This window comes from Bombina bombina, chromosome 1, assembly GCF_027579735.1.
Source record: "Bombina bombina isolate aBomBom1 chromosome 1, aBomBom1.pri, whole genome shotgun sequence".
NCBI lineage: Eukaryota > Metazoa > Chordata > Amphibia > Anura > Bombinatoridae > Bombina > Bombina bombina.
In genome coordinates this window covers 1,154,722,178-1,154,740,201 of record NC_069499.1, presented here as the reverse complement: position 1 = coordinate 1,154,740,201, position 18,024 = coordinate 1,154,722,178, and the positions used below count along the sequence as shown (strand labels likewise).

Sequence of the window (18,024 nt, the reverse complement as noted above, 5' to 3'; positions counted from 1 at the left end):
TGGAGTACTGGTTTGGGCTGGTATCATCAAAGATGAGCTTGTGGGGCCTTTTCGGGTTGAGGATGGAGTCAAGCTCAACTCCCAGTCCTACTGCCAGTTTCTGGAAGACACCTTCTTCAAGCAGTGGTACAGGAAGAAGTCTGCATCCTTCAAGAAAAACATGATTTTCATGCAGGACAATGCTCCATCACACGTGTCCAAGTACTCCACAGCGTGGCTGGCAAGAAAGGGTATAAAAGAAGAAAATCTAATGACATGGCCTCCTTGTTCACCTGATCTGAACCCCATTGAGAACCTGTGGTCCATCATCAAATGTGAGATTTACAAGGAGGGAAAACAGTACACCTCTCTGAACAGTGTCTGGGAGGTTGTGGTTGCTGCTGCACGCAATGTTGATGGTGAACAGATCAAAACACTGACAGAATCCATGGATGGCAGGCTTTTGAGTGTCCTTGCAAAGAAAGGTGGCTATATTGGTCACTGATTTGTTTTTGTTTTGTTTTTGAATGTCAGAAATGTATATTTGTGAATGTTGAGATGTTATATTGGTTTCACTGGTAAAAATAAATAATTGAAATGGGTATATATTTGTTTTTTGTTAAGTTGCCTAATAATTATGCAGAGTAATAGTCACCTGCACACACAGATATCCCCCTAAAATAGCTAAAACTAAAAACAAACTAAAAACTACCTCCAAAATATTCAGCTTTGATATTAATGAGTTTTTTGGGTTGTTGTTCAATAATAAAATTAATCCTCAAAAATACAACTTGCCTAATAATTGTGCACTCCCTGTATAATGTTTTTTGGTAAAAAAATATGTTTATATATAGGTATATATACATATATATATATATATATATATATATATATATATATACACACACACAGTATATACACACAGTATATAGGAATATCTATTTAAGAATACATAGAACATATTGTGAAGAACATTGAAATGTGAAATATTTACCATGCAAACATAGTTAAACACTTTATTATATATGAACATTTCAAAAAATATGTTATTGCTTGTTTCCAACAACTTAACTGTGATATAAAGGTATGATGTACAAAGCGCCTAAGAAGGCTAAGGTGACTAGGGTAATGTAAGTTCCTGAGCTAGATGTAGTGGTCCTTGGAACTAATAAGATGTGGAAATGGATTTAATACAATACAAGTTCAATAAATACATAAAAACAATACAATAAACAATCAGATAATGCAGTTAAAACAATCCAATGGAAAATCAAGTCAGCAAAAAAGAGAAACTATCTCTTATGGATCCTTAATATATAAGATAAACATAGGTAACATGGATCAATGTATGCAATGAGAAATGAGTGACTGGGATCAAATAGTGTCCAAATAAAATTCAATGATAGTGTCCAAGATGAGGGGGTGTCCAAAGTGGGATGCAAAAATTGTGTCCAAATGTCAAATAAATCAATCAGTCAATCAAAATCGCAATAATAGTGTAGAAAAATAATAATGAGTGAAAAAATAAGTGAAAAAATATGAGCAAATATAAAAATGATGAAAAAATGAAAAAGATGAGGTGAAAAAATGTGTATAGCAGTGCTCCTCCAATAGGGTCCTAGTGGTGCTGTGTGTCCTCCTATATGATTCTGAGTGTCCTATAAAAGATTAAAAATCATGGTGTAGATCGTACATAGAAAGTAGGGGGTATTGAAAATATGCTTACCAGCTATGTCGATATATAAGGCCTTTTTCAAGACTGTCTGTTTAGAAATAACCTGTATGATCCAACTTAAGATTGTAGACTTCACAGGAGCTTGGCCCATCCAGGGTCCTTTAGGAATGATGAACCGATGATCAGTCTTGCCAATAGATTGAGTTTTAGAAACATAAATGTTTAAACATAGAACAACATCTAAATAATGTAATTGTTTTTCTTGAATCTGCTAGTCACCCGAACAAAAGGAAGGCAAAATTATTTCCGGATTTTTATAAAAGTCAGATACCACCTTAGGTAAAAATTCTGGTACAGTTCGAAGAACAACTTTGCCTTGATGGAAAAAAGGCTTGATACTCTTATTTAAAAAGCTTGAAGTTCTGAAACACAACAAGCTGAGGTAATGGCAACCAGAAAAATAGTTTTTAAAATATAAAGCCAGAAGGAAACATCCTGAAGAGGTTCAAATGTTCTCACATAAGAGCCTCTAAAAGACTTAGTAAATGGTTAGATATGAGCCAAAGCTTGAAAAAACTGTATAATAATAGGCTATTGAGCCCACTTGATTCCAGTAATAGCAGAGGTGGATGCAAATTGAACCTTCAGGGTTCTGGCCTTTACACCTAGAAGAAAACCTTAATGCAAAAATTCTAGCAAATTATGAAGTTGGATAGATGAAGATGTTGATGTAGAGGAATCTTACTGATTGTTCATTCATGATGAAAGAGTTTCCCAGGCTCTGTAGTAGACCATAGAAATAGAGCTTTTTCTTGCTTGTAGAAGAGTGTTGATAACAGAAGAGAAAATATTCCTTAAGCGTAATCTGGAGACCTCAGTAACCAGGTCATCAGCTTGAAAACTTGGGGTTCTGGATGGAACACGGGACCCTGACATAGCATGTCCTGAAGAACTGCCAAGGTGGAAAAATTGCCTTTCTCCGAACCAGAGGAAACCAAGACCTACAAGGACAAAAAGTAAGTATCAGAATGAAGGTTGCTCTTTCCTTTTGGATTCTTTTCAAGACTCAAGGAGGAAAAAAGCAGGAAAGATCTAAATCAGGTTGAACTGCCACCTTTGCAGGAAGACATCTACTCCTAAGGCATAAGGTGTCGGAACACGGCTGTAAAACCTGGAAACCTGATTGTTGTTCTTGAAGGCCATCAAGTTGATATCTGGCATCCCCCATCTGCACACTATCATCTGAAATAGGCCTTTGTTGAGTTGCCATTCTACGGACAATATTCTCTTCCTACTCAGGAAGTCTGCCACAACATTGTCTCGACCTGAAACATGAACAGCAGATATCATTGGAACATTTCGCTGAGCCCAAAAGAATATTGGGACTACTTTCCTCAGGACTCTCTTGCTCCTTGTTCCCCCTGGAACTGAATGTATGAAGTACTGGTTTACCCTACAGATAGATCTGAAAGTGTAATAGAGCAAGATACATTGCCCTTATCTCCAGAAGATTGGAAGGAAGAGATTGAAGGTTCTTCTCCCAAAACCGATGTGCAAATCCGCCTTTACAAATGGCTCCCCATCCTTTCTTGCTTGCATCTGTCTGAATTGTCCAATTTTGTTCTGACAGAGTAAAACCCCTGGACAGATTCTAAAGCCTTGTCCACCAATGGAGATGCTTCTTCAATGACCCTGGAATCTGGAATCTGATTAGACAGACTTAATCTCCTCTTGAATAAGCTGTGAAAATGGCCTTGAAAGGGGTGCATCCTCCATCTTGCCCATCTGATGACATGAATGACTGAGGCCATGTGACCTAGGATCTTTATCCATTGGTGAGTTGAAAGGGACTTTTTCTGAAATAGATGCAGAAAGTATTTTCTGAGAAACTGGATGTGAACCTGAGGAAGAGATACAACACCTCTGAGGGTATCGAAATGAGCTCCTAAGAACACCAGATTTTGAGATGGATTTTACTGACTCTTTTGGAAGTTGATGATCCATCTGTGATTTTGAAGGAATTGAATTTGAATCTTCCTGTGAAAATTCTGCTTGTTGTATTGAATCTGCAATTAGAGGAATGTGGTCCAAATAATGGATAACCAACAAACCCCTTAGACGTAACTCTGCTATAAGAGGCAGTAGGACCTTTGTGAAGACTCTTGGAGCTTTAGAGATGCCGAAAGGATGGGCTGCAAACTGAAAGTGTTGGTTTTCTATGGAAAATCTTAGATACTTTCTGTGACCTGCCGCAATAGGGATGTGAAAATAAGCATATTTTAAGTCCACAGACTGTAAAAATGCCCCTAGAGACATCAGATTTATAACTGATATTACAAACTCCATTTTGAAGGTTTGTTTTATTAGAAAAAAGTTTAGATTGTGAAGATCTAAGATTGGTCTCCAGCTTCCATCCTTCTTCTTTATCAGGAAAAGAGGGGAATAAAACCCCTGGTTCTGGCTGTACAAAGGTACCTTCTGAATTACCTGATCCTTCAATAACTTGGTTATGTATTGATGAATTATACCTTTCTTTGCTGTATCCCTTAGGAGTAGTGAATTCTCCAAGTGAGGTAAAACAGGCTTCTCTCTGAATTCCAGAAAATAACCTTGAGCAAGAAGATTGAGGACCCATCTGTCTGAGATGTTGGTTGCCCAAACCTCCCTGAATCTTGCAAGTCTGCCTCCAACCAGAGAAGCTTGGGCATGGACACCTTCATAACTGCTTTGCTGGTAATTGGAAGGAATTGGATCTTCCTCAACCTCTGCCTCTGGCCTGAAAATGTGGTTTCCATTACTGTGAGCAAAAGGAATCTTTCTTGGGAGAAAATTTCTAATTCTGGTAAGAATTTTGCCACCTATGGGCTTAGGAAACATTTCTTCTAAAACTAGGTACAGAAGAAAGATAAGAACTCTTACCTCCAGATCTTTTGGAAATAACAAACTCTAGTTGCTTACCAAACAGCATATTGGGTAGGCCCAATAGTTTGACCTTGGAACCTTTATCAGCATCCCAGTGACGTAACCATAGAGCTCTATGCACCAGATTAGCAATTACCATATATTTAGTATTAATCTAAAGCATTTTAGAGGTGGCAGAAACACAAAATGAGGTTACTGTAAGAATGGCATGAAATAAAAGAAATACAGCTGTGGTCAGTAAGGGCTTAAATCCTCATTCAGATATACTGGGATGAGAGGAACTTTACTCTGGAATGTACAGAGATCACATTACCAGGACTCTTAAAACACTGTCTGCTGATTAGGACCAGCTGTGTGAAGATATAGCCATAAGGTCTCTTTGTTTAAAAGGCTATTTGCACTAAACCCCCAACAGCATGGCATGGTGGTAACCATATACCTGGACAGGATAAGGGGGTTGCATATGAGTGGCATCATTGGTAAAGGGGGGGTAAACTCAGGTAGCCTCATTATAAATAAAGTTTGCATTGTTGAAGTTATGTCCTTACAAGTAGTTTAATTAAGCTAGTGATTGTGTGTTAATATTTTATAGTTGGTATTATAATTCATAAGGGATTATTAAGAGGAATATTAGCATATCACTACAAGGATAGCAAACAGACACTAAGAAATAGATTTATTTAATTGGCGAGCCATATCATTTTCTTACTAACACACACTTGTTTTAAAGGGGGTTACAAATCTATGTTTTTTTCTATAATACAAGTGTGATTTTTGGACAAAAATTGATCCTAGTTTTTCTGTTGCTATACTGTTTTTGAGTTAAGCGCTTCAGCAATAGGTCCCTGGCCAGGACTTAGTCGAACCAGACACAATGAAAATCATATTGCGCAGGATGTGAATCGGATTTGCTAGCAGTCTGAAGACACTTCAAAAGTGTGAGTATGGAATTTATTGTTAAATATGCAGAATGCAGCACATTTGAGCCTATTATTGATGAGAATACTAATATAGTTAAAAGACTGAAAGATTTATGGTTGCAATGTGAGAATGAAAATAAGCTTATTGATAAAAAGAGGTTTTATTTAACAAAAGAAAAGTCTAAGTTACAGAATTGCATGAAACTGTTGTTAGCAATCCAAGACCAATTGAATAGAGCAATCACTGGACATTCCCCAATAGCCATAGTAACAGAAAGCAATGTTAACACATTAGATGGGAATTGTCCCACATGTGGCATAAATTCAGAATATATTAATACCTTAGAAGAAAATGTTGATGCAAGAGGGGAACTTATAGCTTCATTGATACAGGGGCTTGCAAACGTAACCCCTATTGCAGTGTTAAATCAGGAGAATACATCTGCTTCTGGGTGTGTTATGTTGATGGGGGTGTGTTATGGGGCAGGGTGCCTATTCCACATGTTGATGGAGGGAGGGTGCCTTTTCCACACAGTAAGAAAATATTTTATCACACGCAAAATACAGAGAGCACACACATTCCCATACTAACTCCATAAATAACTAAATCAAAAACATTAAGTCTTGAACACCAAACAGATACTTTATCACTAACACCCAGTTTTAGATCCAGGGGAAGAAATTTAACTCAGAAGCATGTATAATGTTAAAGATTTGGCTGCCAGGCAGCATTACAGCTAGATTACAATCACCAGTTGCATTTGAATACAGATTGATTTAAGGAGGATAAATGGGGTTCAGATGGGGACAGATTAAAAGCAGTTTGTAAACTAGTCACCGCGAGCAGAGATTTAGACAGTCCCTTTCTGGCAAAAATGCAAGTAACATTAAATGATGACCCATGGGTATTTGCAGCTAAATTTGAACATATATATATATATTGACCCATAGAGTTCCCCATGAAACACCTCACGATATGCTGCAATATTTAATTAAAAAGTTCACATACTTGGACACAGGATTGCCGTGGTAACCACTAATGAAGGGAAACAAAAATATTTAGAGGATCCCTTCAAAGGTGCTTGCCATTATTGCAATAAATATGGGCACAAACGAGTAGATTGCAGAATTTTAAAGAGTATTCAGAAGGAAACTGAGGGAGGGCAGGAAAGATTACATCTCTCTGCACCTCCAAAGGAAAGCTATGACCAGAATTGGTTAGGGAAAAATAACAAGATTATAACCCCCCAGATAAAACAGAACATGTATACACTCCTAAGCTTAGGCATTGTACTAATCTTTATGGCCCAGCGCATGAGGCTTTGAGAGTGATGATTGTGGGGGGAGGGGACGTTGGATATCATTAAAAGAATTATGAAAATAATCCTCCTCTGATATCCTGTTCTGACTGACTACATCAGGCCCTAGATGACATGGTCCTTTATGAAACACCTTTAGGGGTCATTCTTGATGCCCCTGTGTCTATGGTGTGATTGAGGGCCATCGCACAAAACTTCTCATAGACACAGGAGCTTTAGTGACTCTGACAGACTTACCATTAAGTCCCCCACAGGGGACAAGACAGACATTTCTTGTGGGACTTGTGGGATACTAGTCTCAAGCATCTCTTATCGCAAATATGACTATGACACTAGTAAACAGTGGACTAATGAAATTCCCATTTGGCAGAGCAAAAACACAGAGGGTACAATACTTGGTAAACATATAATGAGATCAGAAGGGATGATAGTGGAACTGTATAACAATTTTTTGTGGAGGGGTACTAGAGGGAGAAAGCCTGTTATGTTAGATAACTCTTACCTCAGTCATATGGCATCCATTGCATCAGTTCCTTCAGAAAGGGTGTCACCCTGATTTGAAGAGACTGGTCATGGATTTCCCTTACATATGGGCTCAACATAAGAATGAGTGTGGCATACTAAAAGGCAGTGACATCAATAGTGTAGGCCCTCACCCCCCTCCACAAAGACAGTATCGTTTTCCAGTAGAAGCTATTGAACCTGTGAGGCAAATTATTAGTCAGCTTGAAAGCCAATGAATAATAAGAAAATATTCCTCCTCAAATAATTCTCCTTTGGGCCAGTAAAGAAAGCAAACAATACTTGGAGGTTAACTGCTGATTTTTGCATGGTGAATAAAGTTACCCCACCTTTTACAAATGTAGTGGCTTCTACTCCTCAAGTTGTATCCAATCTGAAATCCGCATGTAGGTGGTATTCCATTGTGGATATAAGTAATGGTTTTTGGAGTGTCAGATTAGCTCCAGAGTGCCAATATAAGTTTGCTTTTTGCTTTGGTAATGTTCAATATTGTTTAAATTCTTTGCCCCAGGGCTTTCATAGCTCTCCAACATACTTGTATCAAGGGTTAGCAGAGGTATTAAAAACATTCTCAGTCCCAGAAAGTATCATTCAGCATGTACAGAGACAGTAGAGGAACATTTGGAGCGGTTGAATGAATTGTTTAACTTGATTGCTGAATCTGGCCTCAAGTTAAACACTTCAAAAGTACAATTAATTAGACAAAAGGTGACATTTTTGGGAGTATCAATCTAAAGGGGTACAAGATGCCCTACTAGAGAATGAGTTACAGCCATACTTCAGGTGCCCATACCTTTGCATAGGCAGTCCTTAAGACAATTTATAGGCTTGGTAATTTTTTTTCTTTTGAAGGGGGAGGATGTGGGGAAAAGTTCTTGGGGTGCAGAACACGAGGAAGCATTTAAAGTGTTAAAGGAAGGTTTGGCATCAGCCCCTGCCCTTTCCACAGTGGATAGGGAGGCCCCATTTGCTTTACAAACATACACATCTGACACTTCTATTTCCACAGTCCTACTGCAGGAGAAAGCTGAAAAATGGAGGCCTGTTGGCTATTTTTTCCAGACTTTTTACTCCAGTAGAGAAAGGATATGATTCATGTATCAAGGCTTTGTTAGGGGTACATTGGTTACTTCAGGCTAATGAGCATATAGAGGGATTTGGGAAGCTCATCCTCCAAACATCACACGCCCCTATTAAACTATTTAAAAATCATTAAGTGTTGTTTCAACGCAAAGAATGAATAGATGGTTAATAGATTTGCAACATTGTGACATCACTTTACAACCACAATGCAAAATACACATTACCTCAACTAATGCACGCTCAGGGGGAACCCCATGACTGCACTCAGGGAATTACCTTATAAATTGTTCAGGGACAAAACTTCTCCCCAATATTTACAAATTTATGTAGATGGTTCAAGATTTTGGAAGGATGGTCAATTTAATACTGGATTTGCTATTTGGGTCCCATCTCAACAATTAGCTGTTAAATTCATGCTACCACGATCATTCTCAGCACAGAGAGCAGAATTAGAAGCCATTTATATGGCTTGCCACAAGACATTTGTATATACAGTAGCAGTGCCTATGTTACCAGATCACTGACAGAGTACTTACCAATTTTTAATCTAAGGGGTATGGTAGACTCAGCAGGCAAACCATTGTCACATGTTCAAGCCCTTAAAAAATTGGTAGATTGGGGAACACAACGCCCATTGCAGTCAGCCATTGTTAAAGTTAAGGCACACAGACATTTCACAGATGAACATTCACAAAGAAATGCACATGTGGACATGTTTGCCAAACAGGCAGCTTTAGATAGGGAACCATGGCAATCAGATGAGAATGACAGTGAGACACAGAAAGAATGGAGTGAACATGTTGCATCTAAAGATACAGTGGCACACATAGCAAAGGTTACAATTGTAGATCCAGAGGTACCTGATTTGCAAACAGAACAAGCTAAAGATCCTAACCTTTACTACACCTCCTAACCTTTAACTAAAGAAACAGCAAACACTCCCAAATGGTTATTCAATTTGTAATGAGTTAATATGTTATTCCAATCCTACTGATCCACAGGCTAGGTTTTTGTGGTCCCAAGTAATTTGCAGGGGACTATAATGCAGCAATCACATTCTCTTCTTGGGCATATTGGCCAAAGTGCATTAGAGTACAATCTAAGGCAAATATTTCATTGTCCAGATGTAGCAGAAACCTGTTTAAAATGTGTACCAGTAGCAGATGGCCCTTGGAAAGCTATCCAAATTGATTTTATAGGCCCACTTCCACTATCAACGGGGGGTCTCAGGTATGCCCTAATAATTGTAGATATTTTTTCAAAATGGGTTGAGGCTATTCCACTTCGTTGTGATACTGCTCAGGCTACTGCCAAGATATGATTTTTCCATTAGGACAAGGAAAGGTGTATTTTGTTTATTTGAAGCCTAAAGATGAGGCTTATGTATGGTTTAACAAGAGTAATTCAAAGGAACAAATCACACCAGGGATTTATTGTAATACTAGGTACCCTGTGAGGATAAGTTCACTACAGTTTAACTTAACTGTCCCACAGTTACTCACATATAACGCTATCTTGGGGGCTCCACTCATAACACCAATATTAGTAGATTATGCACCTTCGCAAAAAAGGGTAACCTTATTGCAAAAAGATTCTGTGTTACTGGAACATCTTAAAAATTTTGGGGAATGAGTTCATGTAAATTTCTACCATCAGGAACAGGAACTACAAAGAATTGAACATACATTTACAGAGATGTCAAGTGCTACCTGGTGGCAGAAATTAGCAAATTCCTTTTTCGATTTGGGAAATTTGTTCAAACATCCATTTATAATCATATTAGTTATTTTTATATTATGTATAATTATTCAAACTTGTATGTGTTGTTATTTAAAATCATTAATTTCACGTGTATATACCTTATATTATGATATGCGAATGGAAACATCCTTAGTACACTAATATAGCCATCACACATAGGTGGGGTTAGGAATGTTCTATCACTCATATAAAACAACAATTGGAATGGAAGGGTACGGTAACCTCCATTGCCAAAAGGTGGGTATGTAATAATGGCATAGAATGAAAGAAATACAGTTGTGGTCAGGAAGAGTTTAAATCCTCATTCAGATATACTGGGATGAGGAGGAAAGTCACTCTGGAATGTACAAAAATCATATTACCAGGAGTCTTAAGACACTGTCTGCTGATTAGGACCATTGCTGTGAAGATATAGCCATACGGTCTCTATGTTCAAAAGGCTATTTGCACTAAGCCCCCAACCGCATGGCATGGCCATAACCATATACCTGGACAGGATAAGGGGGTTGCATATGAGTGACATCATTGGTAACGGGGAGGTAAACTTACATAAAACCCATCAACACACTGGGGGTCATTCTTTTGTCTCTGGGATTCTGCTCTGATAATACCACGTGAGTACTTTCTACTGAAAACCTCCATTACAGCACACCACACACACTCACGTAGAATGGGTATATATTAGTGAGATATTGATTTTACATCAGTACTGTATTTATATGTGATAGAATGGACATATATATTCGTGTAATATTGATGTTTAATTCAGTGCTGTATATTTATATGTAGTCTGCATATTGTATTAATGTTTATATAGCCTCATTATAAATAAAGTTTGCATTGTTGAAGAAAGACTTGTAAATTATGTCCTTACAGGTAGTTTAATTAAGCTAGTGATTGTGTGTTAATATTTTATAAGGAATATTAGCATATCACTACAAGGATAGTAAACAGACACTAAGAAATATATTTATTTCAGTTACCTTCTTTATATCTGAAATAAAAGGCAAAATATTTATATCTTCAGGTATGGATTGAGACATATTTTGACACCAAACCTCAGATGCTTTAAGAGCATAAAACATGGCTAAGAGAGGATGAAATACAGCTCCCTGTTGTTTAAAAAGTCTCTTTAAATTTTAATCCATCTATTTATCCATAGCATCTTTAAAATTACCAGTGTCATCTGTAGGAAAAATCATATTTTTAGATAACCTTGCAATGGCAGCATCTAACTCTGTGGCTGTTGATCCTCAATATCCAAACTTTCTCTTAAGCATTTAATAAATTCAACCAAAGATGAGGAATGAAAGGGTGCAGGTGATGAAACATCAGAAACAATTTCCCCATCAGAAACATGTTCAGGTTCAGGGTCATAAGAACAGCTAGGTGTTTGCTCAGATGCAAAAGGGGGAGAGAAACTTCCACCATATATTTACCCAATACAAGTACTACATAACTTTTTCTTCTGCCAGCAAAGGTTTTCACAGAGGGAACAGGTAGGCAGAGGTTCAGGGCTAAAAACAACAAGCCAAAAAATAAATAAATATGCAGGTGTGAAAAAACTAAACACAAAGCAATCTGCAAGATATAATACAATACACATACCTTGAAATATTTTCTGCAGGATCCTGGGCAGTGACGTTTGCAGAGGTATCATCCTCCATAATGATCAATATCTGTACAAGCACAGAATACAGAGTTTCAAAACACAAACTCCAAGGCTGTCCCATAAAGTTTCCTTGCATAAAATGTAGCAGCAAAAACAGGCTTCTTCTAACAAAATATTATCTTGGAAGGATCAGCTGTATCTGGCTAGCACACACTTCCGGATGCAGCAGGGAACGCTACCAGTTAAGCCGGCACCAAGGCTTGGGCGAGCCAAAAAGACAGCCCTTAGATGTGACCTATAAAGAAAAAAGAAGAGAGGAAAGCTCAACTATATAAAAAAACTGTTTTTATCTTAAACCAAGCAAAATAAAGAGGTGCAATCTGGTAAGCAATTTATATACAAAACAAAACAAAAGAGAGAGAGGGGTCTACCGGTATAAGGTAAATCCCAAAAAAGACCAGGGTTACTGAACCCTCTTAAAATAATACCAATATAACACACAGATTATACTAAATGTGATTTAATAGTGCAAATACATAAATAAATTAATCAACATTAATTCATGAATAAAACACATATAACAACATACACAAAAGACACAAAAAACAACAACAACAATGGGCCCCACATACACCAACAAAGATATTGAAGCCGGCAATTAATAAGTACAGACAATAACTAAGTGCTAATTGCAAAAGCCTAAAAAGAAGTCATTCAGCTTAAATGCTGGCCAATATAATCATTGATTATGATGTTTGTTAGTTGCTGTACGCTGTCCTGTAGCATAGAAAGGAATAGCTGAATGAAAGCAGGTAGCATATGTTATGACAGTTAGTAATGCAAAATGTCGTTAGGCAGCCAATAACAATATGATTCCATGATTAGCCATATACTGTTCCATAGCAATGATGAAAACAACATGCAAAGCAGCAGTCTTTTATGCAGTGTTAATTAGTCAGCAAGCAGCGTGATTACATTGCAATACAGTACTCCTTAGTAAAGTGACTTGTGCAAGCAAAATTATTTAGCAAGTATATATAGTATCCTTCCTTTTGTTATTAACGCCCTGTGTGGGGTATCCACATGAGTGATTAATGCATGTCAGTGAGTTACACATAAAGAATCCATCCGTAGATAGGCAGTGATTGATAGACTCCGTGAGTCCGGCTGTTACCTCTCCTTGACCGGCCCAATATAAAAGCCTGATAGCGATATCCTCCAACTCACTACTCCTCCACACAGGGATACGTTACCAGCACAGCTTACGCTGGGGGAGTCCCACTGTTGGGTGCAGTAACCCTGGTCTTTTTTGGGATCTGCCTTAGATGTGACACCCGTGATGTCACGAAACGATGATGTCACGGTCAAGATGTCAGCCTCCATGGAACACTCTGATAATGAAGGAAACGTCCGCCACTCAGCACAGAACCACAGTGCTGCAAAGGACAAAGATACTGCTGTGCAGAGATAGGTAAGTAACCCACAAGGACACCAGTAAATGCCCACACACCAATGATAAAAAATAAAAATATATGGAGAGGGTCTTCCAGGTCTGAACACCTTGAAGGCTGGACAGAACTAGGAGGAGGGGGTGTTTCTGCTTTGGAGTTACCTATATTTAGGTAAGTGGGGAGTGGGCAGTTCTGTCCACACACCCTTTCGGGGAGGAGTTCTCACTGGTAGGTATTACTACCAGGGAGGGTCAGGATATAAATACATAACGGGATGGAAAATATCACTATGGTTTACTAGTCAGGGGTTAAAAGCTACTAGCCCAGAGGAAATAAAGTTATTAGTCAACTCAATGTTAGAGATAGGAAAAAGTCAAATTTCTAAGTCATCCGCTGCAATTTCTAAGTTGTCCGGAACCACTGGAAATTTCAAGACCTGAATATATATATTTAGACATGTATATGTATGTATCTCTATGTTAAAACCCTTTGCCTGCCTTTTATTTTCTAACACCTGACACCCTTATAACTTTTTTGTGCATTTGTTTAAGATTTTGTATTAGATAGTGTTATTATGAGTGTAACTGTACTTTGTAAGGTATTTTTGCTTTGTTTTGTGACACTTTTTTCTTTCACATAACAGTTTACCAGAGAAATTGAGGTCACGGTAATCATTCTAGCGTAAATCGCGATTGCACTCACGCATTTGGATCTACTTTCAACTTCTAATCCTTCCGAAAAGGATCAGTCGAGATAAACCCGTTATCGCCTGCATGCAATTGTTAGCGCACTGCTCGTAATCTGGCCCCAAGTGAAAATAAAGCTATCATATAAAAAACAATGCACATTTGAATAAATGTGGGTCCCATAAACTTGTTTATATGCTACCCTATTGCTTTTGCATTTAGAAAATGGGTTGGGATTTTTATTTTTTTCAGTTATACAAAATGTGAAGCGACCAGGTAATCCCTGTACTAAAGCTCTTTAATACGTCTGCAGTGTAGGACACTGATTCACCAAAACAATGAAAAGCTTTTGTTACAAATCTTGGCATGCATGCCTTGCAGTTGTGTATTGTCTAATATCAGGATGTGTCTCATTCATTAATAAATAATAAGAAAGCATAATGCCGTACGTACACTTTGGTCCTAGCAGAGAATAATACAATTAAAACATCAATAAAAGTTTATTTCTATAAAAGCACTAACTCTGTTTATATTGCAGTTACTTTTAAAACTTTATAGTTATAAACTTAAATAGAATCTGAATTTAATCATTTGTACCAAATTATTTGAAATCACATCATTTGGTAGCTTCTGTTACTTGTTTCATTTCATGGATATAAATGGAACTGCTTAATTAAGAGGAGACAACCATATTATGAACTGACCCATCAAAGAATCTGCAAAATGTTGTCATCAGAAGGCGGCTAATTGGGCTTTCTGGCTTTTGATCTCTGCTTTTGTATGTTAATTGGACATTTAACAAAATAAGCGTTTTTCTGAAAATATCACTTGCAAGTTCATTTGTAGTTAATCTGAGTTTTTGGCAGCTTTTATATTTTATTGTTTTAATTTTGCATTATTTACCAAGACAGATTAAACAATGTAATGTTCTTTCTGTAGTACTTCTCAGTCTTCTAAACTCATTAAAATGTATCTCCAGCGTCTTAAGCTCCACAGTCCCACCAGTGTGCAATAAAAAAAAAATCCACTTTAGCTTCATTATTAAATTTGCTTAGTTCTTTTTGTATCTCTTGTTGAACAGTTGATAGCTCAGGACCTTCCACGTTTCCAGAGTATTATATGGCAGCAGTTTTGCAAGCATGCTTTAAATAATATTATACATTTTGCAAACACTTTTCCATCTAGTGCTTAAACTTATTTTTGCAAAACTGTTGTCATAGTTCTTCAGACCTGCGCACTACTTACCTAGGTATTCTCTACAACTATAATTACCCTTGGAACACAATACATTTGATAAAAGAAGTAAACTGCTCTATCTAAATCATGAAATAAACATTGTGGACTTGATTGTGAGTGGAGCGTTGTTATGCGCAAGCGAAAAGGGGTTTATCACCGGGGTTTGTGAGAATCTTTTTTTTTTCACTCATTATACAAGTTGAAAGTAAATGCGATCACTTGAGCACAATTTAAGTTAACGCTCTTCTGTTTAACTGTTTTGCAAAACAAAAAAGTGTCACAAAACACATCAAAATACATTTACACTCAAAATAACACATCTAATAAAAAGTATTAAAAAATGCACAAAAAAAATATAAGGGCTCAAAGATATAAGGTCTCAGGTGTTAGAAAATAAAATACAGGCAGAGGGCTTTAACCTAGAGATACATAGATATATATGTCTAAATATATATATTCAGGGCTTGAAATTTACATAATAACACATCTAATAAAAAGAACAAGAAAGGAAGAGAGAAACACAGCGCATCCGCGATTTACAGTATCATTTATTCTTACAGCCAGTCACAAATAAAAAAACACACTTACAAGATAACAGTGTGAAAGAAGCACTAAGTCCACTGGCCAGATGATTTAGCCTGCTGTACTCCTCGAGGGGATCCCAGAGACGCCGACCTGCAGCACCTGGTTTCACACTCCTCTCCATAGCTGAGTGTAACAAACTTTCCACTGTTCAGCACAGTCCTGACGTTTCCTGTGGGTACCTCCTCCCTACGCGTTTCCTGTAGGTACATCCTCCCTACGCGTTTCCTCTGCTCACAGGCAGACTTTTTTAAGGGATATAGAACAAAACGAATGATTCTACCTACACACAGGACAGATTTAAACATTCTCCTCATATCTGACGTCATCTTGGTACATCCTTCTACAGGACAATATGTACATACTATTGCAATACAATAACTAATTCATAATTGAAAAATTCATAATTAAAAATACAAAAATTACAAAAATTATGTTGAAACTTACAACAATTATGTTAAAATATATTGCAACAATTAATATTGCAACAATTAATATACAAACCAAACTGTTATAATGGCTTATTATAACACATGTTGTAAAAACAAGGGGGTCATAGTTGGCAGTGTATATATTTGGCCAACATTTATGCTCAAATAGGTCTCTATAATAACTAATAGAGTATCACACAGTATTTATATAGGATAATAATAAAAAATATAAATAAATAAATAAATAAATAAATAAATAAAAAAGCCAATAGAAAAGCTATTCTATATTTTTATGTTAATAGATCTTGTTTATAATAGGAGTTTATAAAATATGTTAATCCATAAAAGCCTGCAAATCAATGTCTATGTTTAGACCTTTTGGCTCCAAACATTCCAAGCGGTGAATCCACTTGGTCTCACATTTCCTAAGTAGTGAGTGAAAGCCTTCTATTAGCACATGGTCCTGGTTTAATCTGCTCTAGAACTCTGATAGTCAGATCACTAAGATCTCTATCATGAATAATATTAAAGTGGCTTGAAAACTGTGTTTATCATAACCTATTTTTATATTTTCAACATGTTCATACCACCTTCTTTTTATACTCCTTTTTGTACGTCCTACATACGTTTTTCCACATTTATATAAAAGTTGGTATACTACATATGTGGACTGACATGTAGCTCTACATTCCAGACTAAAAGTTTTACTTTTATCATAATTGCTAACTTCATTTCCTTTAATGATATGTTCACACATAATACAACCTTTCCTATATCATTTGTAGGTCCCTGCTTGTACTTGTAGCCAATTAGATAAAGCAGCTACACTATTTTTATTTCTCTTTAATTTTGATGGAGCTATCAGACTTTTTAAATTCCTATTCTTTTTAAATACTACTTGAGGGTTATTACCTATATAATCTTTTAGGATAGGGTCCCCTGATAATATTTCCTAATGTTTCTTTAAAATATTTTTAGCCACTTTGGCGCCTTCATTATACGTGGTAATAAATTTGACTCGTTTATCCTGATCATTATATTTATTAATTATTTCCGTACTCGAATCGCTAGAGATAATACAACAGTTTTCCTTTGCCCCTTCTATTAATTTAATGTTGTAACCTTTTTGTAGAAGTTTATTCTGCAGAATATTAGCCTCTTTTAGATAATCATCCTCATACGTGCAGTTCCGCCTAATACGTCTAAACTGCCCGTATGGGATGTTCTCCTTCCAACTTTTTAGATGTCCACTCTTAGCATTCAAGAAACCATTTCTGTCTAAAGGTTTTCTAAAATTCTTAGTGGCCACCTTATTCTCTCTAACGAAGAATCTGACATCCAAAAAATCAATTGATTTGTTATTACTTGTATCTGTAAATGTGAGGTTGCAATTATTATTGTTCATATAGTTCAAAAAATTAGCTGCCTCCTCATTGGTCCCTCTCCATACTATCAAAATATCATCTATATATTTATAGAATTTATATAAGTTATGATGGAATGGGTTATTATTCCAGATATACTGATTTTCATAGTGGGCCATATAGATATTCGCATATGAGGGGGCCATGGTAGTGCCCATGGCTGTCCCCTGTATTTGCTTATAGAATATTCCTTCAAACTGAAAATAATTGTACTGAAGTACACAATAGATGGCTTCTACCAAAAACTCTACATGGGCATCCGGGATGTTCCACCTACTACACATATCTCTAAATGCTATCACACCCAAATCATGTGGGATATTAGTGTAGAGGGTGGAAACATCATACGTTATCCACAAAAAGTTAGGGTCCCAATCCATGCCTTCTAATTTCTGAATAATATCTGAGGTATCCTTAATGT

The 18,024-nt window shown here is 36.8% G+C and overlaps 1 long non-coding RNA gene across 1 annotated transcript; it reads right to left on the bottom strand.

The window, feature by feature from the left end:
* Nucleotides 1-11,134: 11,134 nt before the first annotated feature.
* LOC128641697 (uncharacterized) lies at nt 11,135-15,861 on the bottom strand. Its single transcript, XR_008399580.1, has 3 exons — nt 15,755-15,861; nt 11,790-12,088; nt 11,135-11,698 (listed from the first exon to the last, which is right to left on the bottom strand). It is a non-coding gene; the product is annotated as an uncharacterized LOC128641697 (long non-coding RNA).
* Nucleotides 15,862-18,024: the final 2,163 nt, after the last annotated feature.